General features: G+C 44.3%; 1 protein-coding gene across 1 annotated transcript in view; it reads right to left on the minus strand.

Annotated features, from left to right (window-relative positions):
• The window catches only part of LOC106881160 (beta-1,3-glucosyltransferase), a 33,268-nt gene that overhangs the window by 2,212 nt on the left and 29,748 nt on the right, over positions 1-1,308 (minus strand). The gene's annotated exons all lie outside the window — the stretch shown is intronic.

The raw sequence follows: 1,308 nt of genomic DNA on the forward strand, positions 1-1,308 counted from the left end.
GAGACGGAGGAGAGGGACGCAAGACTGGGGGCAGGGACGTGAGGCAGGGACGGACGCAAGACGGGGACAGGGATGAGAGAGGAGGAGAAGAACGCAAAATGGGGACAGGGATGAGTGAGGAGGAGAAGGACGCGGTATGGTTTCTACAGCTGGATGCCCTTCCTAACACCAACCACTTTACAAAGTGTACTGAGAGAATTCTAGATGGCACCAGTGGGGCCACCATGCAGCCCACCAGACTAAAGTGCCCTCTTAAGTGAATTGGTGTGTAATAGAGCAGGAGGTGGCATTATGTTGAGAAGTTAAAGTAGGATAGAAGGGAACAGGAACAGGTTTCAGGTTGTAAAGGTTTTTCATGGTGACCTCACGCCAATATGATGCAATATACTCATTAACATAAGGTGGCAAGCTAGAAGAAATGCTAGCACACTGGGTGAAATTCTTAGCAGTATTTCGTCTGTCTTTACGTTCTGAGTTCAAATTCCACCAGTGAAATATCAATATAAATTACACAGTAATATATTGTATGTATTACATATGGCATTATGATGTAAAACAATATTATTATGTAATACATGCAGCAATAGGACGCAATGTACAATGCACACAGCAACAGGACGTGAAGCAAACAGCAACAGAACAACATACATACAGCAACGGGGCAACATACACACAGCAATGGGGCAACACACACACACACACACACACACACCAATGGGACAACATACACACACACACACCAATGGGACAACATACACACACCGAAACAACATGCACACACCAACGAGACAACATTAACACAGCAATAGGACACAATGCATACCGCAATAGGACACAATGCATATCACAATAGGAAACAATACCTACCACAATAGGACACAATGCATACGGCAATAGGACACAATGCATACGGCAATAGGACACAATGCATACCGCAATAGGACACAATGCATACAGCAATAGGACACAATGCATACAGCAATAGGACACAATGCATACAGCAATAGGACACAATGCATACAGCAATAGGACAATGCATGCAGCAATAGGAAACAATGCATACAGAAATAGGAAACAAGACATATAGCAATAGGACACAATGCATACAGCAATAGGACACAATGCATACCGCAATAGGAAACAAGGCATACAGCAATAGGAAACAAGGCATACAGCAATAGGAAACAAGGCATACAGCAATAGGACACGGTGCATACAGCAATAGGACACGGTGCATACAGCAATAGGACACGGTGCATACAGCAATAGGACACGGTGCATACAGCAATAGGACACGGTGCATACAGC

Source organism: Octopus bimaculoides, chromosome 1 (assembly GCF_001194135.2).
Source record: "Octopus bimaculoides isolate UCB-OBI-ISO-001 chromosome 1, ASM119413v2, whole genome shotgun sequence".
NCBI classification, from domain to species: Eukaryota; Metazoa; Mollusca; class Cephalopoda; order Octopoda; family Octopodidae; genus Octopus; species Octopus bimaculoides.